At 39.5% G+C, this 16,983-nt stretch overlaps 1 long non-coding RNA gene across 2 annotated transcripts in view; it reads right to left on the bottom strand.

The window, feature by feature from the left end:
- Positions 1–10,754: 10,754 nt before the first annotated feature.
- The window catches only part of LOC113969999, a 30,884-nt gene continuing 24,655 nt past the window's right edge, over positions 10,755–16,983 (bottom strand). For both annotated transcript variants that reach the window (XR_003535007.1, XR_003535005.1), the window contains 2 exons: positions 14,562–15,107; positions 10,755–11,141 (listed from right to left, as the gene is read on the bottom strand). This is a non-coding gene — a long non-coding RNA (uncharacterized LOC113969999). The remainder of the gene's footprint in view (positions 11,142–14,561; positions 15,108–16,983) is intronic.

The raw sequence follows: 16,983 nt of genomic DNA on the forward strand, positions 1-16,983 counted from the left end.
ATAAATTCATGTGTGCATATCTTTAGACACATTGCTTAGACATCAAACAGCCTTGGATTAAATACTGGACGTACCCATGCACGTCCACTTGCATGCAACAACTGTCTTCTCAGCCACAGACAAGAACTTTGCTAATTAATGTTTGTTAAAATTAATATTTTTGCCAGTCAGAATTAGTCACACATGAAGCATCGTGAGCTTCGAGAAGGCTGTCTTAATTAAAGTTTTATCTGTCACTTAATGGAAGAATTATTACCAGTTTTGATCGCTCTGTTTTTCTTTCAGATAACAGTAGTGTTCTATCAGCCTTTGTATCCCTGTATACAAAGTAAAATTTCTTTCAGATTTCAAAGGCTGGCTGATTTATTTTACAATATTTTACTGCATCCTAAGGTGTCTCAGATCCAATGCTCTCACCCAGCATAGAGCAGAAGCCACAAAAACAGGTGAACCCACAAAAGGAAAGGGCACTGCACATGACATATTTTTATGGAATGCAATACCAGTTGCACAGCTTTGTTTTCACCTATTTTTCATCAGACATTTTCATCTGCAAAAGGCCATCAAATTACTGCTTCTGGGGACAACAGAAGGTTCTACTTTACTTTTTTAATCAAATAATAATTCAGTAACATTGATTTCTCTAACAAATGTTCTATTGCCCTTATGCAAGTCTGGAATAATAGCACTGACATGCATGGAATTCAATCTGGAGTCATTCAGGAGCAGCTGAGATCCAAATTCCCCAATCAGTAACATTTTGTTCCAGATTGCAAAACTCCTTGTTAGAACACAAACGCTCTTTTTATGAAAAGATTTTAAATGAGTTGTTAGTGACGTCTTCACAGAGAGAGATGGAGAATTTATTTGCACTTCACAAAGAACCTCTTCCTCTCTTCAAAGCACCAGTTGTTTTAATTTAAACTAATATTAAAAGTTTCTTGCCCTGAGCCTGCTGTTGGATATACAACTGTACAGCATCTCTTTATCAGTGTAGGAGAGCAATGGCATAAAGACCATGCACTGAAGTGAGACATATTCTTACATTACTTCCCTCAGATTGCTGGAATTAATCCAGATTTACACACTACTCATCCATAAGGGAAGGTTAGTGCCCGATTCTTCCCTCATAACCATGGAGTCTATCCAAACTGCAGGGAAGACAAACAGCTCTATATATTTTAATTGAAGAGAATGGGTTGGTAAATCAAAATCTGCCTTTTTTCAGTCACAGATTCAGAAAGCTGAATCAAGTGACAGTGTGTCCCAGAAACTGCATCGTCACCAATACAGTGGCATAAATCAGGAAGGCTTTGGTGGCACTTCTAAGCAGTCCTTTTTCTCTTAAAATAATAAAGAAAAGAAACCCACAAGCAGCCAATCTTCCCTCTGTGCCGCGCTGACGTCAGGAAACACAGAAATCTACAGAATTCTCTTTAAAGTATTTTGGCTGCATGCAGTGGAGCTTTAATAGGATCAGCTCTTTCCTGACAGGTCACAGTATGCTGACTAAGTTTAGTTACACTTTATGATTTCAAAGGCTTCTTCCCAAAAGATATTCCCTTCTCTGCTCTGTTGTTTTTTTAAGAGTGCAATGATCAAAGTGCTTTTCAAAATGTTATTCATGACTACTTCAAGCTAAAAAATGAAACCTAAAGTGATTCCAAGCAGCATTTCATTTTAATTTAAGTGATGCATAAATTTTGCATGACTGCTCAGCTTCAACCACTATAGGTAATAAACAGTTAGTTAAAATATTTACCATTACCTATCAAACTGCAATTTAATATGTGAATAGTTCTATTAGTGTGAAATGATACCATGTGCAACCCAAAAGCCGAAGAGATGCCTGAGATCTTTAAACCAGCACAAGGGTACTGGGTATCACAAAGAATTCAGCCAACAAAATACAAGTGAGACAGTCATCACCTTTGGTTTAATGGCTGTTTTATTCAAGCTTCGAGTTGTATGGAACAAAAGTTTAAAAAGCTTGAAAGTTTTATTATTGCAAATGAAAGGGAGAAAGAGGAATATTTCTGCCACTTGCACAGAGTATCTCAAGCACGCAACAAGAAATGCAGCCATGTACAGGACTTCAGCAGAGATGGCAAGCATTTTAGTCTCCACACCAAGTTTATGGTTTTATGGTGTTATCTAAAAGACCCACTCAATGAAAGCTGCATATTTACCTTGTGAGGAAAAGCCAAGCTCTTTCTGCAGGATTTAAACATGCTATTCCAGGGAAATGTATGTTTTCCATGCCTTATTCTCAGACTACCAAACGTCCTGCACCAGCACCCATTACATGGTCCAGTGAGAGTTAAGGGCAACCTACTTCCTCTCAAAAACAGACTTTTTGCTCATTTCACTACTTTTTCTGAAATATAGGGCTTCTCCAGGGGACCAACTTCAGCTTATAAGTAGGTAGTATATAATGACATAACCTTCTAGGCGCTGTGACTGCAAAGGTACACCAATCACATGTAAAAGGTTGTTAGCAAAAAACATTGCCATCCTTTTGCTATCCTTGGAAAAAAATGAAGGGGAAAAACACATTAAATGTTAGAGGAGAGAAGGGGGAGCCACTCGCATTTGTGCTGTGGATTCTCTCCAGTTTGGAGACTGAGAAGTTAATGTATTCAGCTCTTCTTTAACGCCAGCCTTCCCTCGTGTTATTCATACAACTTAACTCTGGCTGCCTCCTCCTCATCCCTCCTGCTTCGCCTCATGCTTCTCAAAAGGCATTTCTCTGCATGGCACATCAGAAACTAAAAATCTAAGTTGCTATCTTACTTCCAAACCAAGCTGTTGTCAGCATTAAACCTACACAATGCATTACAATATAATCCATTTACAGGGTGTCTTATCATGCAAATAACTCAAGGTGCCTCACAATAAAATAAAAAGGACGAGAGGAATAAACCTCAGCCATTGGAACACACAAAAAGGAAACCTTGAAATTTACTTTTAAACACACTAATGGTTCTTTTCTCCCACTGAGGCATGAAGAGGGACAGGGCGGAGGATTTGACCAAGGAATTCCTATTAGCATTTGATGGGACTTAAATGTGCAAATCCACCCCAAGATCACTGGGAGACCAGACTCCTTAAAAGGAGAAACTTCCTTGATATCTTGAAGAGAGAATATTCATAAAGGCAGAAATGTTAGAGGAAATCTTGGTCACCAAAATATCGTCTTGTCGGCTTAGATCTAAGCAAGAGTAAGGCTTGAATGATCTGATTTGGAATAGGAGCCATGAAGGTTCCCCACAACACAGAAGCAGAAATAGTCTTTAAAAATAAGAATGGCTTTATCCAGGACTTACTTCTGACTCATTTCCAAAAAGGATCCTGGTTTAAATCAATGTTCCATTATCAGCCTAAAATAGCGAATAAAAGGCGCTTTTCCCCTTCCTACTTAATTTGTTTTCATTTTCCATAGTTTTTCCTTAGACTGTTATAAACTGCTCTTTGGAAGAGGTGGGTTGGCATTTTCCTGCTCTCCTTTGCCCCCCTGGGTTGGAGTGTGAGGCAGTCAGAGGCACCAAGCAGACTGACTGTCCCAGGAGCAGAACAGGGGAGGAACAGGAACCAAACCACACTTTGAATCATTGTTCTCCCCCTCTCCCAGCTCATGTCATGGCCCACATTATTCCCCTGGTCAAGCCAAATGGACTTCACCAAAATGACAACCAAAGGATGGGGCAAAGAAAATATTCTTCACTTTGGCATGGGAGTAGCAATGGAATCATCCTGGAATATTTTAAGTTGGAAGGGACCTTAAAGCTCATCTCATTCCAACCCCCTACCATGGACAGGGGCACCTTCCACTAGACCAGTTTACTCAGAGCCTCATCCAGCATGGTTTTGAACACCTCTAGGTATGGGGAGTCCACAGCCTCTCTGGGCAACCTGTGCCAGGGCCTCACCACCCTCACAGTAAAGAATTTCTTCCTAATATCTGATGTAAAACTTCCCTCCTTCCTAGACACCACACGCCTCTTATGGCACCCAGAAATAACAACATTGTAGGAGAGGCGACGATTTGAGTCATTATCTTCCTGCTCCTGGGAGCCCAAATTCTAATATAGCAAAAATGTCAAATACTGGAGATAAAAGCTGGCACTAGGAATAAGCATGTGAAGGTGCCAGCTCTTGTAACAGTTGCCTAATGCAACTCTTGCCCCCATCAAACTCAGCCATTGAGCCCACTGGCTACTACCCAGCTGGAGACAGTGGCTGAAATCAGACTCAGGAGTGGAAAGACTTGTTGCACCAAATTCAGAATGTTGAAGAACCTCTAAATGTCTTAAAATTATAGAGCACAGGCTTAAAATGATCATGGATGGAGCTTTATTAGGCAATTATTAGCCAATATTGGCCAAACACTTCAGCAGGACTCAGCACTGGCCCGCTGTTCTTTGATCTAAATAGTCACATTCAAGGTATTTCCTTGATTTTCTCTTCATCATTGATCAGATGTAAATGGAGGTTCAAATTAAAAAGATTTAGTGAGTGTTCAGGTTTTGGGCGCTCGGGAATGGGATAGAGGACTGGAACACCTCAAGCATCAGGAGATAACTACCAGCATAGAATGGAAAGCCTGTGGATATCCTGGCAGAGTTTAACACTTCTTCCTGCTGCCAAAAGAAAAGAAAAACCCACAACCCAAATATATCCAGTATCCAAAATTTTGCAGCACTTTTTTTAATTAGTGGGCATTAACATAGCATCAGAACTATAGTACAGCTAGCATCCATCTATCACATTCTAATTTTACTGAGGAATAAATAACCTATTTACAAATCTACCCTAGCAGCCACTACAGAATATTATTATGCACCAACATTTTCTCTACTTCTAGAGCTCGTTGCAGCCAGCCTTACCTACAAGATGGGTTAAGTCTACAGACAAATTAGCAGAAATTCAAATTGTAATTTTACGTTTTTAACACCACTCCCTTTCTTCCAGAGTCACAATAGCCATGGTTTCTATGTTGGTCTGAACATTGGCTCTACTCAGATTTGAGGGATCATTTTCTTCAGGATTTCCACTTCTACATTCATTCCCACTGATTTAAATCCAGACTAATACTTAAATAGTGAATTATTTTCTACATTTCTAAATCCTATCAGATATTTTCCTACGTCCCAGGCTAAGCAATAATGAACTCCTGAAGTTACTTTAAGAAATAAAAGGTTAAAGCAAAAATACTATTTAAATTGGAAAGCACTGTGTTGTTTGACTTCTCTTGCTTCAAAGCAAAAAGGCCAATTTATTTGCCATTTGAAGAGGATGAAAGCCTTTCTGAGACACAATTCTCCCTTCATCTATCATATACTGCTGGACATGTATGGCACCCATGGTTTGTGAGAGCCCTTCCTTGGGGATCATAGCTAATTTCAGGAGAGACAGAGGGATATGTATCATCTGCCTTTCCAAGATCAGAATCAGGTTTGCCTTGGTAAGCTAAGCTTTAGCTTGGAGAGAGTTTTTATGACTGAGTTATAAAAACCCTGGAAACAGGGGAGTTTATGACAGAACCACTGACAGACCCTTAACTGTCGCAGTATTCATGGTTACCACTACAAGACAGGCATTATGTTGGAGGGCAGTAAAGTTAAACCTGCCCATAGGGCATTCCCAAATGTTAACTGCTGGTGCATATAGTAAGATTTTTAGCACAGGTGCACTCTCCAAATAAACTTGACTTCCAGAACCAACCCCTCCTTTTTCCAAAAAAAAAAAAAATAAAGGAAAGGAAAAAAAAAAAAGGTTTTCATCTGTGACAATGGAAACATTTCTGTAGTTGTGAACAACTACATTTGATTAAAATCTGTCAGATTTATCTTCTTAGCAGGAGGGAAGAAATATGTGTTTTCCTCCAAAAGGAAATCAATGTGTCTTTATGATAGATGCAGAGTGAAAACAGGGATGGTGTCACTTTAAATGGGGAGGGAGGAAGGACGAGTGACCCCCTGGATATTACCATTAGCTGGTGGCATAATCGTTGTGAGGAAATGCCCCCCTTCAGATCTTATATTCTGCATTTATAGGACTGGTTTATGGTCGCTGACCCAACAGTTATTACTCAGACTCTTAAGGCACAACATCTTCAGTGCAGAGGCACCGTGATTTTTTTGTCCTCTTCCCACTTCTTAATTATCAGACCTAAGTAAAATCTCATGAAAAAAGCATCCAGCTTTTTTTTTTTTTTTTGCTGATATTATTACTGCTAGAGTCCAACCAGCTTCTTTAAAACAGCAGAATAAATGCAAATTAATTTTGCTTGAAATAACACAGAATGTTTTATTTCGGCATGCTGGTTGATTATCAAATATTCCCATTGAGAAAATGTATCACCAAAATTAAAAAAATATATATTAATTGAAAGAGTGAAATGGAGCTTGATTAAAAACAGTGACTTAATGCCTTTATCAGACTATTTGACCTTAACAAAAGCATTATCAGCTTGGCTTATGACATCATCCAGAGTTACCAAACAAAATGTTTTGAAGAAAATTCGAGATATAAATATGCTGTCCCTTCAAAAGCTTAGAAGCTAAATAGAGGAGGAGGAAGAAATAAGTAATGATTGCCCCTCTGAGCAACTGCACTGCACGAAGACAAAACAACTTGCTCAGTAAGACAGATTTTTGGCAGAGAAAGGGTACAACCTGTATATCCCAAATGCCAGATCACAGTCCTATGTAGAAAAACATATTCTCCTTTTGAAATTATCTTAAATTTAACCAAGCAAAACCACCACAGTTTTTAATGCCAAGTGATATTCAGAATCTTTCCTTGCTCTGCACAAAGCCTTTTTAATAAAGTTCTATTGAAGGAATCAGTAATTTCACTCCAGCAAGGGCAAACAGATATTTAGAAAGGCTTTGAGGAGGTTTCACAGCAAAATGGCTTAAACCGAGCTGTTATAAGATGAGATGGTTACAAGAAAAATTACCCAGTTTTCAAACTAGGGGCAGTTATTGAGCAGGGTCCTCCCATGAGTCTATGTCATCAACTATGCTGGTCATATATGGATAAATGATAAAGAATTATCCAACACTATCCAAGCTAAAAAAGCTCACTGTCCTAAGTGCCAGAGTATTAGAAAAACAGGATAAATTCAGTGTCATGGGGTGGAGAGTAATACAAGTGCAATGCAGACACACACACACAGGCTGTAGATGCATCTATGCCAAAAAGATCTCAGTGATTGTGAATAATTCACTGTAAAGCATCAATTTAGAGCCCCACAAAAGGGAAAATAAGATACAAGAATATGAGCAGAGAATGAAAATGAAGAAAATATCCTCATGCCATGTATAAAACCGTGGTAGCTCTGGTCATTCTGACTCAAAATAGGTGCAGAAAATTATAACACCTTCCTGCCTTTTTTAAGTATAGAATACCTGAAAAAGAAAGAGAGGACACAATACCTGACCTATAAAAACTGGAGTAGAGAGGATAAGTAGGGAATGATTATTCACTCTTTTTCATAATACAGTGTAGGGCACCTGCTATGTATTTTTCTCCTCACTGTGAATTAAATGGTGGAACTCATTTCCAAAAATACTAAAGAGAACAAAAGTATATATGGATTTTAAAAAACATGAAACTTCCCTGAGTAATATTAAACATCAGGTTTTGGCTGTCTTTTAACTGCTGATTATGAAATCAGGAAGGCACAGAGTTCTCCTTCTAAAAATCTTCCCCTAAGCATCTGTCACAGACTGTGGCTGGGTCAGGTTTTACTTTGGTTTGACACAACTTGCGGTTTACAGTATCATGAACTCTATTATGAAATTTTCACAAAGTACATAAAATCGTGCTAATAAAACCTCCAGATGACAGGAAGAATTATTATTTTAGCAAGTGGTGGTAAAGGATGAGATTCTGATATAGAGCAATTCTGTATTTACTGCAATGTAGGTAAATACAGTAAAAATCAGGGAACAAGGCTACTTTTACAGAGCAGAAAACTGTCTCAAAACAGTTGAACCTGAAGCATTTAATCTCCACCTCTACTCAGTGCTACAGCATAACAAGGCCAAAACTCTCTGGAGTCCAGAGCTAGAATGAAAAAAAAGTGAGATTCAAGTAGAAACAAGGCAACTGTCTTGTTCTGACAAAAACAACTGGTAATATGAACCATTAGATAGCTGGGTCCAACTCTACTTTCAAAAGGGAGACATACTAAAGTAAGACCATAGGAGAATAAAATAATCTAGGTGCTAGAAACAAGCGGTTCTGTGCAACATATTGACTCAGATCCTTCAGTTTAACAAAAAGAAGGAAGAGGACTTGATTTCTAAGCAGTGGGACCTGTACACAGGGAGAATATTGGATAACATGGGGCATTTGACCTCGCTGCCAACAACATGACAAGATGCAAAAATGGAAACAGAAGTTACAGAAACCAAGCTTTGAAGTAAGATGCAGTTTCCCAGTGCTGCAAACTGCTAAACTTTGAGACTGGTGGGCTTGAAGTGTTTAAGGCAAAATTTGTTCTTTAAAAAGGAAAAAAAAAAGAGGTTCTTCTGTAACTCTTAGAAGAAATTATTCAATCTGTAGATACAGCAGTACAGCTGAAGATAAACATGGGTAAACAGAGGTGAAGGGTGTTTATCCACTTCAATTGAAACAGCACAGAATTTATCTTCTTCATGGTCTGACTTGGAACACCCAGCAATTTCTACACACTCTTGTTTGAGAGGATATGGGGAAAGAAGGCGGATGCTTATGCAGGTGAGAGAAATGCATATGTTCAACATCCATAGACCAGAGTCTTTCTCTTGCCACTCTGTGAATCTGGGGCTTTACTTTGTCTCCTCTTATTACCCTTGTGGTCCAACATTAAAAAAATATTCATGCTTCAGAGTTCTGAGCTTTAGACAGGTACTTGCAATGTCAAGAATAATTCTCACACCTTGGTGATACAACTCAGCTTCTGGCCTTGCTTCATTCCAGTATTTTTTCCCTTGGCTACAACTGTGATTTTTCATTGCTAGATATGAGATGTTGAAGAGATGATCAAAATGGGGGGGTGGGGTCAATGGAGAGATCTCACAGGTGGTAGCTGGTGTCTGTTCTTTTCATGCTCGGGATCACACCGATCACCAGTTTCAGATCTGAGGAGGAAATTGGCCCAGATCAGATTATCAGGGACAGCAAGGGAGTTCTGGGGATTACCCAGATACATTTCAGCCAGTTTCTCTGGATTTTAGTGTTACCTTGCTAGACCCACTCTGTGACTACACTTAATATTTGAGGAACAAGAAAGGGCAGAGCAGAAGGAAAAAAAAAATGTACAGAGTTTTAAATAGGTTGCAATCTCTGGTCTTATCATAGGTAATTTGTAGTATTTAATAGCCCTGATATACAGGAGGTCACATGAAATCATTTAGAAGTCCTGTCTGGATTCAATTTCTAAGAATGTATTAATCTCTGCCTGGCACAGGAAAGATAATGGCATTTCCTTCAGTAGAGCCTCAGTCAGTGCCAAGAGCAGGAGCCCGACTGTCATCGGATCAGCCAGTGAAAACAAGAGGGGTATTTGGTTGTTTATTTATTGAGTCATTCCAGCTTGATATTGGCTTTATGCCAATGCATATAAGTTCAGAGATAAAGAGTTATTCCTGACGATAGCAGGACAATCCATTTCTCCCCCATTACAGCACAGAAATCAGAGCTAAATTAAATCCAAGCCCAGATATGCAGGTAACCTGAACCTCGACTTTCACAAGGGAGAAAAGGTTCAGGAGACAAGCTGGGACAAATCCAGAGAAGGGTCATAAAGGCGCAACGAGCCAGATCCCTGCGTGTACCTTCTGCTGTCTTTCAACAACCCAGCGCAGATTTGAACTTGGAAAGGTCCAAAGGAAACTATTTAAACCCAGGTCCCAGAATGCAAAGTGAGCTGGTGGGATTGCTCAGGAGCCTGAAGTGGCATTTTTTTATAGAGCAAACAATATAAAGTAAATAAAGGAGAATGACAACCCTCTGTGTACTCTAAAAGAAAACTAAAAGCCCCACTGGTGTGCGCTGCTTGTCAGAGAATATAGGAGCAAAATGCAAGTATGTTAAAAGGCTTCAGCCTGGAAAAACCTTTTTTACCCCTCTTCTTTAAAGTAATGAAATGGTTCAACAACCTTTTGAGAAGGTGAAAAATCTTGCCTGTTTACATTTGTAAGAGAAGCCTGAATTACCTGCCTTTCCCTTTAAGCATTTTCGGATACAAATCAAACACAGATGGCCCATTATGTTTATGACCTCACTGTCAATTGCTCTAGATAGTGCATGCATTAATTATTGAAATATTTTCATAGTATACAACTTTTTAGTGTTCACATTGTCACAGATAATTTCAACTTTCTGATTAGGAGATATAAACAGTGTTATTTATGAGAATTAATCTCCCAAATGCCATAAAAGTCACAAATACACTGGGGGTTTTATATATATATATAATGAACCCAGCCTAAAAAAAAAAAAAAAAAAAGAGGGAGAGGAAAACCAAAAAAATTGGCCTCAGTCCTGAAAGTCAACATTATGTTAACATTCCCTGCGATACATAAACGATGCCAAAACCTATTACAATTGCAGTAAATTTTGATTACTGGAGTTGTTTGTTATTTATGTCTAGAAGATAAAGATAATATTGGGAATAGCCCTCTACTTTTCTGCTTATAAATTACATCCATAAAATACTGTGGTTTTTAAATAGTAAAAAAACCTGATTGAGGTTTTCAAATTGTGCCTATTCTGCTTCAAGAAAACCACCTTTGGCGACTGAGCAGGTAAGAGCATTTCTCTAATTCTCATTTACTTTCATTAGTAAACGTTGAGCAGTTCTAGACCAAGTTCAGAGAGTTCTACAGAGTAGCAAATAGTTCCCAATAGTGGCACAATGATAATTTTCAGAGTAAGGTTATCAAAAACACCAATTTCATCACAAACAGCCCATTGACACCTGCTTGTTAATCACTATGTACCTTTAAAAAATAAAAAAATAAAAAATTAACCTTGATTTCTGATACTATTTTTCTCCCCACAAAAACCTGCATTCATACTGTGATAAACTTTTCCAGGTAGGATCTTCAGCAGAAGAGTACAGTATTTTTTACCCAAGTTGCTATCTAAAAAGAAAGAAAAGAAAGGAAATCAAATGGTGATTAAGGTTGCAAAAGGTATATCTATGTAGGAAAAAAAAACCTTCCAGTTACTTTTACTTATACTTCTATTGCCTTAGTATTTCTGCAAGGCAAAACTAGAAAGGGATCCCCAAATTTATGGGGTGAAGAATTCAAAGAGTTTATCCTCCCCAGAATGTTCCAGATGAGCAAACAGAAAACATGCCTTTTTAATATTTCTATTTTCAGCAAACCCCTCCAATAAGCTGATGGCATTCAAAAGAGCAAAGGTAGAATGAGGGCGGGAAGGAAGAGAAAGAAACATCTCATGAAAGTAGCCCAAGGGAGAAATAAGTTCATGACTAGCACATTTACACCTTTCTTGATTTATTAAAGGTACAAGAATAGTGTAATATGACCTGTTTGCTTCCCTAACAAGCATTTATATTTGCAGCAGATCAAGTCCAGACCCAGTTCTCGTGGCACAGGCACCTCTCACAGCCCTACAGGAGACCATGAGCACAGACCTAAGCCCTCTGCAGTGTCCCATAAGCACAGAGGGGGGGTAGAGTAGCTAAAGTAGAAGGAAAAACCCCACATCACTACTTTTTAGCCAGATTTTGTGGTGAAGCAGCATTATCTCCTTTAACCACGGCCCCCAACTTCACACACAATCTCCATCTCTAATTTTTCCAGCTAAGTTTGGTTTCTCTTTTTAAAAAGACAAGACTTGCTCTTCCCACCTCAAGGAGGAATTGCACTTAGCACAGGAGTGGGTTTTTTGGCACTTTCAGTACTCCCAAACAAATATTTCCCATCCTTTCCTGTCCTTCTCAAAGGCTCACAGTGTGTTGCTCTGATAATTCAAATAAACAAAAAGAGAAACAGCTGGCAAATAAAAGCCTAAATTTTCCAAGACACCCCTTGTCTAATGAGACAGAGATTTCTAAGTCCTGTGAGGTCTCAGAATTCCTTTGGTCCCATTTGCAGCCAGGTCCCCACTTGCTATAAATTCAGTGCAGCCCCAGGGTTGCTCCCCTCAATGCAACCCCTCCCCATGAGGGATCCTGTGTGCTGTTAGAAGGGAGTTGGAAAGGAAAGGAGAGGGATTTATCTAGGAAGAAGTTGTTCTAAGCCTGAAGTTGGGAAAGATATAGGTTTTCCATGCCCTTGTTTCTATGAAAAAATGTTCCTAATCCACCTTACTTATTTTATTGATACTGAAATTGTTAGCACAAGGTTTTGCTAGAGCTGAGAAACAGAAGGAGAACAATGAGGTTTCTTAATCTGTCGGGGATCTTTTTTTATTATGTAGAGGATTGTTGAGGTTTTTCTGCAACTTGAAGGGCTAAAACTCACACTTGTGATCATTTCAAATGGATGGTTCCTATCAACTCTTCCAGGACTAGTGCTTATGAGCATTTTTCTGCTTCTACATAGAAAGCAGAAGCCAGGTTAAGCCTCTGTCCTCAAAGATAACTAGGAGGTGTATTGTTTGACTATTATTTAACTGCAGCAAAACTTTTCTGCTTTTTTTCCTATATACCACGAAGAAAAGTGGATGTTCAGAAAAGTACTGAAACATGTTTGGGGCTGGTGGAGGCAGGCTGGCTGTGCAAACAGATCTTTAGGGATTTATGATGATCAGTTTTTCAAGCATTACGAAAGCCTGAGAGCACATTATTTTTAAATGAGTTATATATTTAGCACTATGCCCACCATTCTTTCATTTCTAATTTTAGAGGGCAGGGGACAACTCTGGCACTATTGTAGCCTTGTCTAAATTTAATATAGTTGAGCAGCTGATGATTATCAGAGAGATTGGCTTTTTGCTCCTTCAGGAATTTTTCACTGAGGAAAAAAAGTCACTGAGTAGTACTCTGCTTAGGGTATTGTACAAGCTGTTGTAGTACATGAGAAGAAAGTGTGCTCTGAAACAGTCTCTTAAGCCTTATCTCTTACGCCAGGCAGGGATTTTAGATACAGGAGAAGGGAATGAAGTTAGTTTGGACAATGTTTTCCTTTGCCTTCTGTAGAAAGAGTAGTAACTCTTGCTGGGATGTACCAGTAGACCAGACCTGTCCCATCTCCTTGTGAGTACAGACGCACCCAGATACAGAACAGAGCTCAGGAACTTCCAGTTCCACCAGTTGCCCTGTGGAAGGGGTGAGGAGCGTTGTTCCCAACTTCTTGTCCAGTGCCAATGGTCAGGTGGTCCATGCAGAGCCATGGGTTGAAGACCAGAAGAAGAAGAACTCTTTCAATCCTTCAATTGTCTCTCATAAAGCATCCAGTTACAGTCATGGGTGTGACATTTATGTGGGCTTCAAGACAGTGTAGACCTTGTGTTGTCTCTCTTACTGTGGCCACAGTGAGCAGTCCCATCTCAAGCAGTGTCTCTGAATTTGTCAAATGATATGCTAGTCATAGTTTATGGAAACAGGGACATGTGAGGGTGCTTAAGTGTTTCTAAGTGATTAAAGGCAACATTCACAAACACTTCAGTATTAGAGGCAAGCTCAATCTGCATAACTCCACGCAGTGTCAAAGACTCATTCCAGACAAAGGGTGTTTAATGAAAAAACTCTGTAGAAAGAGGCCTTGCAATTTCCTACAAATATTAGGCTTTCTGCCTTCCTTCTGAAATATATATGAACAGCCTCACGAGGGATTATTGATGCTGGCAAGTATAATCAGTCCTCAGAAGTCCCTGACACTGTGTCCAGCATTAGAGTTTTGCATATGGTTCCCCCCACACGCACTGGAGTGTTTTGAGGTTGGGGTGACTGCAGGTCTCTGAGAAAGCAAGATTGATAAAGCAAAGCAATCGGAGTTATTTCCTATGCATGAAATTGATTAAATGCTTCACTAAATGGCTTATAAATTTGGCTCTCATATTTCTGTCACCCACTGCAAAGATTACAGAAACTCCGTCTATAACCATGTTGTATACAATACCAAATTACAAAAGGTTGTAAAAACTAATGTTTTGTTTAAAGTTTTGAGCAGGACCATATGCCTTCAGTGACCTTGAGTAAGCTATTTTAATTCAAAACATTTTAAAGAGTAGAGGAGAAGGAAAAAAATCCATCTGCATAACAAAACTGAACTAACACAATTTAATACTTAGTATGCTGCATATCATTTTTTACTTCTTGCCAGAAAAAATGTTGAATCCCCTTCCACCAGAGTATTCTAGTTTTATAGCTACTAAATGTACGTGGCATGAAACCTAGAAGCTCAGGTTTCCCCAGATTGAATTTGCTTTTCTTATTTTATGAACTCTGTTATCAAATCTACCTGGGAACTTGAATGGTCCCCTTTACTGTTGAACTCACTTGCATCGGGCACTAGTGTTTTCTTGACCTCATCAGACCCTTTAAAGTGAAGCTTTATTGATTTTGCCTTAGCATAGAGTTTCATTACCTCCCAAAATAGGATGAAAAACTGAGGCACAGAGACACTGAGGATCTCTAGATGCCAAAAACAGGTGTGAGGGTAGTTTGCACCCAAATCTGCTTCTTTCCCTTTCAGGTGAGACAGCCAAAGGACTTACTAGAGTTTGGTCACTGCAATAGCTGTATGATCATTGTCAGCTGCTGGAGACCTACTGTACGACATTCATTTTCTTGACTATGCTCAGTCATGTCCACTGTCCTGCATACATTTAATAGCTGCTGCTGCTTACACCCAGACTGAGACCCAGTCGTCTCAGTCCACAGCAGAATAAACCTAGGGCCAACTGAGTTTTCTGTTATTTTAAAATCCAGTATTGGCTTATGCCTTGGCTGTCTTTGTGCAAACATCTGACCTGGAAACTTGAGCTCACCCAAAACTGTCCAGCTGTGGATGCCCCATCCCTAGTGGTGGATCCTGCTTGTCCTGGTGGAAGGTTCCCTGTCCACAGCAAAGGAGGTGGAACAAGATGATCTTGAAGGTTCCTTCCACTCAAACCATTCAATGATTCTATGACTGTAGGAAAGGACATTACTTAGTAACAGATATGTAGTTAGCCACAGTAAAATAGGTAGATTGCTTTATAAATCCAATAAACACTGTACTTCTGACTGTCATAAATATAATTTTACAGGATCCTTTTTAAATGGAGCTCCATTTTACAGTTGAGAAAACCAAGGTACAGCAAGCACACAGGCTTTGCCCAGTTTTAGAGTTTTATTCTGGCAAAGACTGAGGCTGAGCTCTGGCTCTTCTGCTCCCCAGTGCTTCAAGAACTCAACCATACTCTCCTTAGCTATACAAATAAAGATCTTAAGTGATTAAATATAAGTACTGAAGCGAGGCTCATGGCTAGCAAGAGTTGAATTGGCATGAAATGCAAACACAAGCATGAGAAAACAATCTGTGTTTTAACCATAAATGCCTGTTTTCTACAGGAAAAGCTATGTTCTCCCGTAACATTTACAAGCCATCTTGTCCCCAGCAAGGATTAACATTCAGCATCGATGTACTGATCTGGCAAAGGGCTGCCAGTAATGTAATCTTTTTTACAACCAGCAACATGCTTAAAGTCTTGACGGACTTGACCTCTGTCCATTGCTAATCCCTAACTTTCTTGCCCATTCAGATGTACATCTTTAAAGAGATGGCACTGAATGTATAGCAAAGAGCTAAACTTTAACTGAAGGTGAAACAAGAGCTGCCCAGAGAAAAGCAGTGGGAGGAGGGAAATCCGAGTGTTGCTTACCCAGCCTCGTGCTGGGATTTTGACCCCATCGTGGGGGTAGAGGTGCCTGCTCAGTTATACATGTGCAGTGCCTTTATTTCTGCCCAGATGGGAGAACACACCTTTTGGCAAGAGAGGATGTAATGTATTAGCTTGGATTACAGAAGCACTGTAATCAGACTCTTTATGCTTAGGCTGTCTGAACAGTCCTTGATCCCAAAGGATAAAGCTAAACAAAGTAGTTGAAGCTCACACATGGAAAAACGAGGTATAAAGAGACCTTATATTTTACTGAATCAGTTCCTCAACTCCCAATTCAGGCATTTGGTTGAAAAACCAAAGTGGTAGATTTCCATTATACATATTATTTCCATATCGCAGTCAATCCAAAAAGATTCCAGCTGTCTTTTCTTTCATTTGTGTGACAACCAGTCCTGGGACACATGCCAGCTCCTCAGATATTGCTGCTCCACAGTCTAGTTATTTTAACTTCTGGCAACTGGTTATTTGACCTCTTGGTGGCTTGTCATTTTAGTATCACTTTCTCTATGTGGATAATCTAGTGGGAATCCCTCCTTTATAAGGCAACAGTCTACACATGGTAATTGGCCAGAACACTGAAGTATTGTGCTGTTAAGTCCAGTCTTGAGCCACAGCTGAGGAGCACTAATTGTGGCTGGGAAGCACAAAAAATGTGGTTTAGTCTCTTGTTCATGAATTACTGGTCCTCAGGCATGGGAGAAAACTCTAATTTTTAATATGCCATGTGTTATGTATGAGTTTTGGATCACTCCCTAAAGCCATGTGATAGCAATCCCCTCCTCCTGGATGAGCACAGCCTGGGCTCCAAAGGACACACAAGGAGAAGGAAATCAGCCCTCAGCTTCCACCAGCTTGTAAGTGATGAGTTACATCACTTTGGTATGAGAAACCAGCAGAAGTGATCTTTATTCCCCCGTCCCATCACCAGTGATTACAAATTAGCATAAAAGCCAGCAGAGTGCTCTGTATCCCATGGACATCCTGAAGTGATGGCCAGCTCTGTTGGATGAGGTTTGCTTTTCATTAGTCTCCAAAGCAGCCTAAAATCATCTCAGAAGAGCCTCGTATCTGCAGACAGTCTAATCTGCTGATGAAATATAGTCAGTGAGAAAACATGCAAGC

The sequence above is a fragment of the Neopelma chrysocephalum genome, unplaced genomic scaffold (genome assembly GCF_003984885.1).
Source record: "Neopelma chrysocephalum unplaced genomic scaffold, ASM398488v2 Primary Assembly neopelma1_75, whole genome shotgun sequence".
In the NCBI taxonomy this organism is placed as follows: Eukaryota; Metazoa; Chordata; class Aves; order Passeriformes; family Pipridae; genus Neopelma; species Neopelma chrysocephalum.